Source organism: Bubalus kerabau, chromosome 6 (assembly GCF_029407905.1).
Source record: "Bubalus kerabau isolate K-KA32 ecotype Philippines breed swamp buffalo chromosome 6, PCC_UOA_SB_1v2, whole genome shotgun sequence".
Lineage (NCBI taxonomy): Eukaryota > Metazoa > Chordata > Mammalia > Artiodactyla > Bovidae > Bubalus > Bubalus kerabau.
The window spans coordinates 116,835,139-116,848,097 of record NC_073629.1 but is presented as its reverse complement, the minus strand read 5'-3'; the positions used below and the strand labels follow the sequence as shown (position 1 = coordinate 116,848,097).

Here is a 12,959-nt window from a genome sequence, read left to right as displayed (position 1 = left end):
TGTATTGCAAAAATCTAACAGTAATCCAAGTATCCCCCAGTAGCCAGGAGTTACTGTGTGAGCCTCTGAAATCTCTGATTATGAAACTGTACATCAACATACACAAGTGGATCAATTCTCAAGAACTAGTTCTTCAATTCAGTTCAGTTCGGTCTCTCAGTCGTGTCTGACTCTTTGCAACCCCATGAACTGCAGCATGCCAGGCCTCCCTGTCCATAACCAATTCCCGGAGTCTACCCAAATTAAATCCATGTCCATTGAGTCAGTGATGCCATCCAACCATCTCATCCTCTGTCAACCCCTTTTCCTCCCTCCTTCAATCTTTGCAGCATCAGGGTCTTTTCAAATGAGTCAACTCTTCGCATCAGGTGGCCAAAGTATTAGAGTTTCAGCTTCAACATCAGTCCTTCCGTTGAACAGTCAGGACTGATTTCCCTTAGGATGGACTGGTTGGATCTCCTTGCAGTCCAAGGGACTCTCAAGAGTCTTCGCCAACACCACAGTTCAAAAGCATCAATTCTTCTGTGCTCAACTTTCTATATAGTCCAACTCTCACATCCATACATGACTACTGGAAAAACCATAGCCTTGACTAGGCAGACATTTGTTGGCAAAGTAATGTCTCTGCTTTTCAATATGCTATCTAGGTTGGTCATAACTTTCCTTCCAAGGAGTAAGCGTCTTTTAATTTCATGGCTGCAATCACCATCTGCAGTGATTTTGGAGCCCAGAAAAATAAAGTCAGCCACTGTTTCCACTGTTTCCCCATCTATTTCCCATGAAGTGATGGGACCAGATGTCATGATCTTAGTTTTTTGAATGTTGAGCTTTAAGCCAACTTTTTCACTCTCCTCTTTCACTTTCATCAAGAGGCTCTTTAGTTCCTCTTCACTTTCTGCCATAAGGATGGTGTCATCTGCATATCTGAGGTTATTGATATTTCTCCTAGCAATCTTGATTCTACCATGTGCTTCTTCCAGTCCAGCGTTTCTCATGATGTACTCTGCATAGAAGTTAAATAAGCAGGGTGATGATATACAGCCTTGATGTACTCCTTTTCCTATTTGGAACCAGGCTGTTGTTCCATGTCCAGTTCTAACTGTTGCTTCCTGACCTGCATATAGGTTTCTCAAGAGGCAGGTCAGGTGGTCTGGTATTCCCATCTCTTTCAGAATTTTCCACAGTTTATTGTGATCCACACAGTCAAAGGCTTTGGCATAGTCAATAAAGCAGAAATAGATGTTTTTCTGGAACTCGCTTGCTTTTTCGATGATCCAGCAGATGTTGGCAATTTGATCTCTGGTTCCTCTGCCTTTTCTAAATCCAGCTTGAACATCAGGAATTTCACGGTTCATGTATTACTGAAGCCTGGCTTGGAGAATTTTGAGCATTACTTTACTAGTGTGTGAGATGCGTGCAATTGTGCAGTAGTTTGAGCATTCTTTGGCATTGCCTTTCTTAGGGATTGGAAAGAAAACTGACCTTTTCCAGTCCTGTGGCCACTGCTGAGTTTTCCAAATTTGTTGGCATATTGAGTGCATCACTTTCACAGCATCATCTTTCAGGATTTGAAATAGTTCAACTGAAATTCTGTCACCTCCACTAGCTTTTTTTTAGTGATGCTTCCTAAGGCCCACTTGATTTCACATTCCAGGATGTGACTCTAGGTGAGTGATCACACTATTGTGATTATCTTGGTCATGATGATCTTTTTGTACAGTTTTTCTGTGTATTCTTGCCACCTCTTCTTAATATCTTCTGCTTCTGTTAGGTCCATACCATTTCTATCCTTTATCGAGCCTATCTTTGCATGAAATGTTCCCTTGGTATCTCTAATTTTCTTGAAGAGATCTCTAGTCTTTCCCGTTCTATTGTTTTCCTCTATTTCTTTACATTGATCGCTGAGGAAGGCTTTCTTATCTCTCCTTGCTATTCTTTGGAACTCTGCATTCATATGGGTATATCATTCCTTTTCTCCTTTGCTTTTTGCTTCTCTTCCTTTCACAGCTATTTGTAAGGCCTCCTCAGACAACCATTTTGCTTTTTTGCATTTTTTTTTCTTGGGGATGGTCTTGATTCCTTTCTCCTGTACAATGTCACAAACCTCCATCCATAGTTCATCAGGCACTCTATCAGATTTAGTCCCTTAAATCTATTCCTCACTTCCACTGTATAATCGTAAGGGATTTGGTTTAGGTCATACTTGAATGGTCTAGTGGTTTTCCCCACTTTCTTCAATTGAAGTCTGAAATTGGCAATAAGGAGTTCATGATCTGAGCCACAGTCAGCTCCTGGTCTTGTTTTTGCTGACTGTATAGAGCTGCTCCATCTTTGGCTGCAAAGAATATAATCAATCTGATTTCGGTGTTGACCATTTGGTGATGACCATGTGTAGAGTCTACTCTTGTGTTGTTGGAAGAGGGTGTCTGCTATGACCAGTGTGTTCCCTTGGCAGAACCCTATTAGCCTTTGCCCTGCTTCATTCTGTACTCCAAGGCCAAATTTTCCTGTTACTCCAGGTGTTTCTTGACTTCCTACTTTTGTATTCCAGTCCCCTATCATAAAAAGGACATCTTTTTTAGGTGTTAGTTCTAGAAGATCTTATAGGTCTTCATAGAACTGTTCAACATCAGTTTCTGGTTGGGTTATAGACTTGGATTACTGTGATATTGAATGGTTTGCCTTGGAAGCAGACAGAGATCATTCTGTCGTTTTTGAGATTGCATCCAAGTACTGCATTTCGGACTCTTTTGTTGACTATAATGGCTACTCCATTTCTACTAAGGGATTCCTGCCCACAGTAGTAGATATAATGGTCATCTGAGTTAAATTCACCCATTCCAGTCCATTTTAGTTCGCCGATTCCTAGAATGTCGACATTCACTCTTGCCATCTCCTGTTTGACCACTTCCAATTTGCCTTGATTCATGGACCTGATATTCCAGGTTCCTATGCAATATTGCTCTTTATAGTATTGAACCTTGCTTCTATAACCAGTCCCATCCACAACTGGGTGTTGTTTTTGCTTTGGCTCCATCCCTTCATTCTTTCTGGAGTTATTTCTCCACTGATCTCCAGTAGCATATTGGGCACCTACCAACCTGGGGAGTTCATCTTTCAGTGTTCTATCATTTTGCCTTTTAATACTATTCATGGGGTTCTCAAGGCAAGAATACTGAAGTGGTTTGCCATTCCCTTCTCCAGTGGACCACATTCTGTCAGACCTCTCCACCATGCCCTGTCTGTCTTGGGTGGCCCCACACAGCATGGCTTAGTTTCATTAAGTTAGACAAGGCTGTGGTCTGTGTGATCAGATTGGCTAGTTGTCTGTGATTGTGGTTTCAGTCTCTCTGCCCTCTGATGCCCTCTCTCAGCGCCTAGGGTCTTACTTGGGTTTCTCTTATCTTGGACGTGGGGTATCTCTTCACGGCTGCTCCAGCAAAGCGCAGCCGCTGCTCCTTACCTTGGACGTGGGGTAGCTCATGTCGGCCGCTCCCGCACCATTGCGGCCACTGTGCTCTTCCTAAGAATTAGTTCCTGGAAGATAATTTATAAAGTTTTATAAGCCTGTCTTAGAAACAAGTAGAAGAAAAGTCACAAAGAGCTAATAGCAATGGAAATTTGCACTAATGTATTTCTTTAAATCCTCTACAACCTTTGAAGATGTTATCCGGTGACCTAAGAATGATACTTGCGGATAATCCTGAAACAACAAATGTCTATGCCCTGAACTGAAGCATATGTTGATTTACCCCTTTGGTGATAATATCTATGAATTCTGTAAATCATTCACATTCTTATAGCTATTATGTTGTAATAGACCACCCAGCTTGATGAATACAAGGTTTTAGCTGGAGGAAAAATAACAATTGTGGTTGGAGGCTGAATTCCATTCCAGAAGCTCAGAGCTGAGGACCGTCTTCCCGTCTTCCCGAGCAGGGTGGGTACTTATGGGTGGGGGAGGGAGAGTCTTGGACAGCAGCAGGTCTTACGCATCCAGGCACCCTTGGCAATGACAGCAGCAGCTTCCCCACCCCCCGGGCTTGTGTGAATGCTCCATTCATCCCTGTTCTTCCAGGCAATTGGCGAAAGTTCATTGCCGAGTAGGAATCTGGGGCAAACACCAAAGGAATATACTTAAAGCAAATAACTCAGAAAAAAATCAACAAGCTGCATCTTTCTGCAATTGCCCTGTGTGTTTCTTTTTTTTCCCCCCAGAATGAAGGGGTTTCCCCACTTTTGCATCTTTGACCATACTGTGTTTTGTTCTACTGTTTTTGGCAGAGACAGAGGAATCCAGGGTCTCATTAACTCACTGATAAATGTACGAGGCCCCTCTCCTTTGTCTCCCAGCCAAGGGGGCTGGTCTGAGGGCTCGGGTGCTGATTCAAGCCCCTGCCATGGTCATTCTGTCCCGGAGATGGTCAGCAACTTCATATTTGTGGTCGAAAGGAAGCATTTAAGAAACGTCTGTTGCTAATGAAGTGCAGCTGACACGCAGAAGCATTTGTGAATGGGAAGGACCCGTGGTTTTTTCAAGCATTTTTGAAATGTGAAAACATTGCAAGTATTAGGTGCTTTCTGGGACAATGTGGGGAGTGAATCTGGTAGCCTGGCATTCTTTCACGTAGCTGAGGCGGTCAAGGTACAGTAATTTAGTAATCTGAAACAAATTAAAAACCAGAGCGGCAGAGGGCAAGAAACAATGAGAGAATCCTCAGCTCTCAGGACTTGGGCCAAAAAAAAAAAAAAAAAAAATCTGCATTTTAAAACCATGACAGAAATGAGAAGGGGCAGGAATGGTGACCCAACAGGCAGGGACAGAGTAGCAAACTGGGAACCCAGGTCGAAGCTCGGTTTTCCCCTGTCTTTACCCATGAACTTGGGTCTTTATAGTTGAATAGAGCTTTTGAAGAACTGGGTGTGTGTCCCCCAACAGAGCTGGGATGAGGATAAATGTCCTCCTTTCTGCTGATGACATAGTTTTATGACCATGAACTAAGAATGACCTCAAAAGATCCAATCGCAACCAGGAAGAACTTCTCAAGTTGAATTACCCCGGACCCTAAGGTCACTCACTGTCTTTGCAGACACTCTTTAAAACCCAATGATCGTCACTCAGTAAGTTCACAGGCAATTCAACGTGTCCAAGTCAGTTACCCCCGTGAGTTCCCGACATCCTCAGCTGTTTCAGCACACGGAAGAGAAAGGATCTCCAAGCTCTCCTGGGCCCTCCAAAGTCCAGGAGTGGGTTACACTGTCTCTGAAGACATATCAGGCCTTCACAGTCCCTGTTGTTCAGTCGCTCAGTCGTGTCCTGTCAGGCGAGTGTACACTCCTCGGTTCTGTCTCGTCACAACAAAGATTGGAGCGATGGACATTAAAGCCTTCAGTGCATCACAGCTCTCGGGTCTTGGACAAACCGTGTTATAGCTCTTAGACAAATCAGTGTTACGGCTCTATTTTATTTAGAAGATAGCAGGAGAATCCGTCCTCGAAGCATGGGGGCATGCCGACCCAAAGACGTGAAGAGAAGAGAGTGGAGGAGCGCGCCAGCACGCAGGAGAGAGAGCAAGAGAGCCAGCGAGCGAGAGAGCAAGAACCCTTTGCTCCTCTTTTTATATGTTTTTCCCACCCCCTGGGCCTGCCCTATGCAAATTGAGCTAACCAGGAGTGCTGTTTGTTCTACCTGAAGTCCTCACTCTGGTCCTCGGACCTTCCTTTGACCTTTCTTTGTTCTATTTTCACGGGCTTTTCCCTTCCTTGTCTTTTAGCCACCGCCCATTTTGGACTCCTGTTTCCTATTCTAACTACCTAACATGTCTGACTCTTTGCAACCCCATGGACTACAGCAATGCCAGCCTTCCCTGTCCTTCACTGTCTCTTGAGTTTGCTCAAACTCATGTCCATTGAGTCGGTGATGCCATCAAACCATCTCATTCTCTGTCTGAGCTCTTATTAAAGACCAGATCTAAAGCTAGAGCAATTCCAAATATGAGGAAAATCTTAGATTCTGACTGGCACCGCCTTCCCCAGCATGGGGACAGCAACCTCTTTCCCAGGGTTGAGAGGAGGGGATCAGTTCTGTTCCCGACCCACCCCCCCCCACCTCAATCCCACCCCAGACCCTGGATTCCCAAGGGCCTGGGCCTGCTGTCCACCATCCATGTGGAGCTGCACATCTCTGATGCAAGCAAGTCCAGCCAAACGGGAGGATGTCTTGGATTGGACCCGTGTTTTCCTTCCTTTCTCCTGCTCCTCTCCCATTCTGCCTTTGCATTCAGTTAGAATATCTTTATTCTTAGATTAGAAAAATCTTTGCATTGAGTTAGAGTATCATAGGTTACATACTTGGACCACATAAATCTCACCTCGTCCAGAGTCCTATTTACTCAGTTAACCTCTTACTGTGCTCTGGCCTTTTATCAAGGTTTACACTAAGAAAAAAGCCATAAGAAAACAGCTCTTGGGTTTCTTATAAAAACACTGTTTACACCTCTTCTCATTATGTTATCTCATGCTTTCTCACAGTTGAAGTCCAGGTCAATTTTTATTTTAATAACTCACAGACAGGAAACCTTTAGTCAACCCTGAGGAATTGAAATGCTTCCTATTTTCTGATCATGGAAACCGTGGCATAACTTTTCCCCATTTCCCCCCCTCTCTTCTGGGATGCTCAAAACTAATTTAATGTTTACTTCAACTGTATTGCCCATCCTCCTGTATCTGTTTTCTTCTTCCTCTTTCTGGTTCCTACTCTCTATTTTGCTGTATGGTGAATTTGGGGGATGGGACAAAGGCCCTATATCACACCCTGTCTTTTTTGAAAACAGATAATGCATCTTTTTTAAAAAATTTATTGAAATATAATTGATTTACAATATTGCATTCGTTTCAAGTGTGCAGTAAAGTGATTCTGCTGCTGCTAAGTCACTTCAGTCGTGTCCGACTCTGTGTGACCCCATAGATGGCAGCCCACCAGCCTCCCCCGTCCCTGGGATTCTCCAGGCAAGAACACTGGAGTGGGTTGCCATTTCCTTCTCCAATGCATGAAAGTGAAAAGTGAAAGGGAAGTCACTCAGTCATATCCAACTCTTAGCGACCCCCTGGACTGCAGCCTACCAGGCTCCTCCGTCCATGGGATTTTCCAGGCAAGAGTACTGGAGTGGGGTGCCATCGCCTTCTCCGGTAAAGTGATTCAGTTGTACATATATATGTACTTTTTCATATTCTTGTCCATTATAATTTATTATAAGATGCTGAGCTTTGTTCCCTATGCTATATAGCAAGTCCGTATTGGTTACCTATTTTATATACAGTAGTACATATATTTTAATCTGAAACTCCTAATTCATCCTTCCCAGCTCTTCCGTCTTTGGTAACCATAAATTTGGTTTCTATGCCTGTTAGTCTATTTCTGTTTCGTAAATAAGTTCATTTGTATCATGTTTTTAAATTCCACAAATAAGTGATACCATGATATTTGTCTTTCTCTTTTACTTCATTTAGTATGATAATCTTTAGGTCCATCCATGTTCCTTTAAATGGCATTATTTCATTCTTTATTTATGACTGAATAGTATTCCACTGTGTATGTATACCATATCTTCTTTATCAATGTATCAACTTCTTTATCTGTCGATGGGCAGTGGGCTGCTTCCCTGTCTTGACTATTGTAGATAGTGCTGCTATGAACACAGGGGTGCAGATATCATTTTTAGTTACAGTTTTCATCTTTTCCAGATGCATTCCCAGGAGTGGGATTACTGGATGATACGGAGACTTTATGAACCTCTGTACTGTTCTCCATGGTGGCTGTATAATTTTTGCACCCTTAAAGTATCCATTCACAGAAACTCGGATGTATGCACCTAGTGGTGAGAAAGGGCCATGTGGGTTGGAGGAGGAGACCCCACTCAGGCCTTTGCTCCAGGGAATTTGCTGTCGGCTCAGCCAAAGGAAAAGAGCTCTGCTGTCGTAACTGTTCACTTTTTTCATCACGTATGCCCGTAGCATATGCAAGATCATTTTTGTTCCTTGATCTAAATTCATGCTGGAGCTCATGAGTGTATGTGTGCTTCCAGAACCTCCCGAGTCAGTGGCCCAGGTGGCTCCTGGCTACAGTGACTCCTGCATACACCCCGTGCAAGCTGCGCCTCCTCTCCCAGTGGTTTGCAGTTCTTCAAACGGACGGGCAGGCCTCCGCAGGGGCTTCCTGGCAACAGTACTCACTCAAATGCCATGACCAGGACTTGCCTGCCGTAGAAGACCAGGCTTTGGAGTCACATTGTTATTTTTCTGCGAGATACTGATATTTTTTTTACCCTTAAAATATTACTGTTCACAAATTCCATCAAAGCAATTGCATTCTTAGCAGATTATGGAATGTCTTGGATGTAAATATATTTGTTGAAAGTCTTTTTCAAAGAAAATTCAGGAGAAAAATGAAATCAGTTCCTAAAATAACCTCTAATAAGATTCTATGAAGCTATGCATGAAGGGTCCTATGGAAGTGGGGCGTGTGGGGGTGGGAGGCAGGCGGAGGAAATAGAAAGCCTTACCGTGAGCAGAAAACCACCCTGCAGCATCAGAAATACATCCTTCAGCCCAGGCCCTCTTCCTCTCGGAGAGAGAGGTCCACAGGAAGGGGTCACGGTACATATTTTTGATGGTACAATAAATCCAATCAAATGCCACCACCAAGAGACTCATTAAACAAGATGACTTGGGAAAGTAAAAAAGCGAAAGCATCTATCGGTCATGAAGCAAAACGAAAACAGGGGCGGGGATACAATCATATAGAAGGCATTACTTGGTCATTTTATGCTAATTAAATATAAATTCTGAGATGGAGATATCACAGGCATAAGCCTTCACTTCTCATGACTAGCGCTGACTTATAGAAACACAGCTGATAAAAGAAAATTTAACCCACTGTTTTCATTTCTCGGAAGGCAAGAAAAAAGCAGTATACACTCAACTGGAGGATAAAGCCCCCTCCACGTGGGGCAGGAGGCTTGAAGGGGGTTCTGAGGGGGTCAGACTTCCCTGCTTCATCCCCCACGCCAGGCAGGGGCTGTGAGGTGGGTACACATTTCTGTACTGGGGGTAGGGTGACTTTGAAAACAGAATTGCAGTTCTGTAGGGGAAGAGTCAGTGCTCTGGAAAGTTCTATTTTCGTGGTGTAAGTGAAGACAATGTGCCTCAAGAGTTAAGTTCTAAGGGACCCTCTTGGGCCCTGGCCATCCCTAGATCTAACCTGCCTCCCTCCTCTCACCTTGGGGAGGGGGTCTCACCCATTTACCTACCTTGCAGGGGTTCACTGAATGGGAATCTCAGGGGGAAGGAAGTCAGGCCCAGAGAACACCTCCCGTGGGAGAGTCTTGGGCTGGGGGTGGTGAGGGTGGGTGGGCTCAGGGTGCCATCATGGCAGGAGGGCAGTTTCAGAATTTGTGTCCAACTAAATGGATTTCATATCTTCCTACAGACCAGTGTGTATACAGACCAAGTTCCCTTTTTGGTCTTCACTTTCCAAATACCCAACTTACCTCAAAGTGATTTTATAACAAAAGGAGCAAAGACAGCATGGTAATACACTTAATTAAAAATTAAAAGAATAATAATAATAATGATGTTTGGAATGTGTTAGTCGCTTAGTCGTGTCCGACTCTTTGCAACCCCATGGACTGAAGCCTACCAGTCTCCTCCGTCCGTGGGATTCTCCAGGCAAGAATACTGGAGTGGGTTGCCATTTCCTTCTCCAGGGGATCTTCCTGACCCAGGGATCGAATCCATGTCTCATCTGTCTCCTACACTGGCAGGCGAGTTCTTTAACACTGAGCCAGGGTTACAAGCTAAAAGCAATTGTTTCCCTACCTGACTGACTGAAGCTAGCTGACAGAGTGCACCCAGACTAGTCTGGAGAAGAGGGAAAGTGTTAGTTGCTCATGTCTTACTCTTTGTGGCTCCATGGGCTGTGGCCCACAAGTCTCCTCTGTCCATGGGATTCTCCAGGCAAGAATACTGGAGTGGGTTGTCATTCCCTTCTCCAGGGGATCTTCCCGACCCAGGGATTGAACACAGGTCTCCTGCATTGCAGGTAGACGCTTTACCATCTGAGCCACCAGGGAAGTCCATAATAATACTGAGGTCAAATCTACTAAACCCTAAATCCCTCCAATGGCTTCCCACCTTTTCAGAGTAAAAGTCAGAGTTCTTCTGGAGTCTGCCAGCTCCTCAGTCACTACCTCAGCCTTTCCTGCTTCTCTTCCCCACGCCGTCCCCTCTGGGCACTGGTCTCTGCTTTTCCTTCTGTCTGGAAGGCTCTCCCTGGAGACCTTCCCATGGGTCCTGGCCTGGCTTCCTTGCCCATGGCTGCCATGTCTGAAATCACACGCTTCCCCAATACATGCATACAACACACTGATATTTTTCCTTCTCACATTCTCTAGTCTTCTCCTTAGCATTCAGCACCATTCAACATTTTACACTCCTTAGTTATTTATTTTGCTTATTTTTTAATCCCCAACCCTACTGGAAGACAAGCTCCATGAAGAAGGGATGATGCCTGGCATCCTTTCACTTTTTTCCCCACCATTGAATTCCCAGCTGCCCAGAGCAGTTCTCAGGCTTCTTTGGTGGCTCAGATGGGAAAGAATCCACCTGCAATACAGGAGACCTGGGTTCAGTTCCTGGGTTGGGAAGGTCTCCTGGAGAATGGAGTTCTCAGCACGTGGCTTGCCTGCGTGTGTGTGTGCTAAGTCCCTTCATTCATGTCCGACTCTTTGCGACCCAACGGCAACACTCAAAAACTACATCTTGAATGAAAGAAGACACGTACTGTAGACCGCAGATTCATGGGTACATGCTTGTTACCATCACAACCAGCCACTTAGATCTCTGTTTACTTTAGTTCTTGGCCGCTGAATATTCTTGGTGCAGAGAGACATGATTTTAGATTGGAGACACGGTGCCTGAGAGTCAGAGAGAGCTTGTTTCTCATGATCTCATTGACCCAGCCCTGTGACACTCAGGTAATTCCCTCAAACTTCCCTGAACTGTTTCTCCCTCAACTGTAAATAACTATTATAAAAAGAACAGTTATCACTTCTGAGCACTTACTAATACATCAGACTCTGTGCTAATAACCTCCTAAGGTTCCGGAGGAAGCTCAGGTGAATATTGTTATTATGCTGAGCTCTACAGATAAGGAAATGAGCTCTCAGAGGCAGTAAGTCCTTTGCCCAAGGCCACAGCAAAGCTTGGTTCAAGCCCAGAGAGTCGTATTCCAGTGTCCAGCAGAAGTGATCGCAGTTCTGCATTGTTGAACTGTGCCATTTGATACTGGAATACGTTCTTAAATAAATGCGGTTATGTTATACATAATTTTAAATACACATTTCTAGCTTTATTTATTTATTTTGCTAATGACTTATTACTTGCTCTTTATTTCATAAGTCTTTTTAACTGTGGAAATGATGTTAGACAAAAAGCAAATACAAGCAGTTTTCTTCTTTGAGTTCAAAATTGGTCATAAAACAGTGGAGACCATGCGTAACATCAACAATGCATTTGGCCCAGGAACTGCTAACAAATGTGCAGTGCCATGGTGGTTCAAGGAGTTCTGCAAAGCAGACGAGAGCCTTGAGCATGAGCAGTGCAGCGGCTGGCCATCGCAGGTTGGCAACGACCAACTGAGAGCCACGACGAAGCTCATCCTCCCACAGCTACGTGAGTGCCGTGTTGTGCTAGTCACTCACTCATGTCCGACTCTTTGCGACCCCGTGGACTGTAGCCCGCCAGGCTCCTCTGTCCATGGGGATTCTCCAGGCAAGAATACTGGAGTGGTTTGCCATGCCCTTCTCCAGGGGATCTTTCCAACCCAGGGATCGAACTCAGGTCTGCTGCACTGCAGGCGGATTCTTCACCATCTGAGCCACCAGGGAAGACCAACTACATGGGAGAAGTTGCCAAAGAACTCAACGTCAACCATTCTATGTTCATTTGGCATTTGAAACAAATTGAAAAGGTGAAAAAAGCTCAGTAAGTGGGTGCCTCATAAGCTGAGGCAAAAAAATAAAAAAAAAAAATCATCATTTTGAAGTGACATTTTCTCTTATTCTATGCTACAAAAATGAACCCTTTCTCGATCAGATTGTGACATGAAATGAAAAGTGGATTTTATATAACAACCAGTGATGACCAGCTCAGTGGTTGGACCAGGAAGAAGCTCCAAAGCACTTCCCAAAGCCAAACTTGCACCCAAAAAATGTCCTGGCCACTCTTTGGTGGTCTACTGCAAGTTGGGTCCACTATAGCTTGCTGAATCCCAGCAAAAGCCATTACATCTGAGAAGTATGCTCAGCAAATCAATGAGATGCACCAAAAACTGCAATGCCTTCAGCCAGCATTGTTCAATAGAAAGGGCTCAATCCTTCTCCATGACAACACTCAACCATACATTGCACAACCAATGCTTCAGAAGTCGAATTAACTGGGCTACAAAGTTTTGCCTCAGCCACCATATTCACCTGACCTCTCACCAACCAACTACCACGTCTTAAAGCATCTCAACAACATTTTTCCAAGGAAAACACTTTCACAACAAGCAGGATGCAGAAAATGCTTTCCAAGAGTTGTTGAATCCCAAAGCATGGATTTTTACCATAGAGGAATAAGCAAATTTATGTCTCATTGGCAAAAATGTGTTGATTATAATAGCTCATATTTTGATTAATAAAGATGTGTTTGAGCCCATATAATGATTTAAAATCCGCTGTCTGAAACTGCAGTTACGTTTCCACCAACCTAATTCTAGACCACATGATTTCCCTGGGAAAGGAGGCATTTGAGTTAACATCCCTCCAGATGTCAGGGTTTCTCTTTGCCCACCCATCCAACTACCAACTCATCCACCCACCCACCAGCCTATCTGGCATCCATCCACCCTCTCTTTTAGC

At 44.2% G+C, this 12,959-nt stretch overlaps 1 pseudogene; it reads left to right on the top strand.

Moving 5' to 3' along the window:
- Positions 1–12,736, top strand: part of LOC129656510 (histone-lysine N-methyltransferase SETMAR-like) — a 41,916-nt pseudogene extending 29,180 nt beyond the window's left edge.
- The last annotated feature ends 223 nt before the right edge of the window (positions 12,737–12,959 follow it).